The sequence below is a fragment of the Corvus brachyrhynchos genome, unplaced genomic scaffold, assembly GCF_000691975.1.
Source record: "Corvus brachyrhynchos isolate BGI_N302 unplaced genomic scaffold, ASM69197v1 scaffold190, whole genome shotgun sequence".
Classification (NCBI taxonomy): Eukaryota; Metazoa; Chordata; class Aves; order Passeriformes; family Corvidae; genus Corvus; species Corvus brachyrhynchos.
The window spans coordinates 10,439-10,993 of record NW_008235738.1 but is presented as its reverse complement, the minus strand read 5'-3'; positions in this window follow the sequence as shown (position 1 = coordinate 10,993).

Sequence of the window (555 nt, the reverse complement as noted above, 5' to 3'; positions counted from 1 at the left end):
GGAGGCCCACCATTATGTGGAATTAACTTGAGAGACTTAACTGGGAAAGAGGGAGTGGGAAATGGGGAATGGAAAAGGTCCGTGAGGGCATGGCAAGTGTCTCCATGGCAGGGGAGCTGGGGAGAGCTTGGAGTGTGTAAGAGACAGTCTGAAGATCCCTCATCTGCCTCACGATCATTGCCAAGGACAGAGACTGAACACAGGAGTCCTGGCCTGGCTGAGGTGGGATGTCTGCCAAGTGTTGCCTGCAGGTGTGCCCACTGGGAACTGGTACGCATTCCCTAGGAAAATTAGTGCAGGTCACAATGGACTGCGCCATTCTTGTTGCCAAAGCGGGAAGGACTGCGCTGAAGCGAAAAGGAACGACCTGTCCTGTACACCTCTCCGGTACACCTGTCTTGTACGTCTGTCCTGTACCTGTTTTCCCAAAGCAACTGGCCCCATAACAATGGCTGTAGATCTCCCCCACCTCTTGGCCAGTTGCCCCTCACTTCTGAAAAGGACTATAAAGGGACTTTCTGAAATAACTGAGATCGTGATCTCCCCACGGACAGA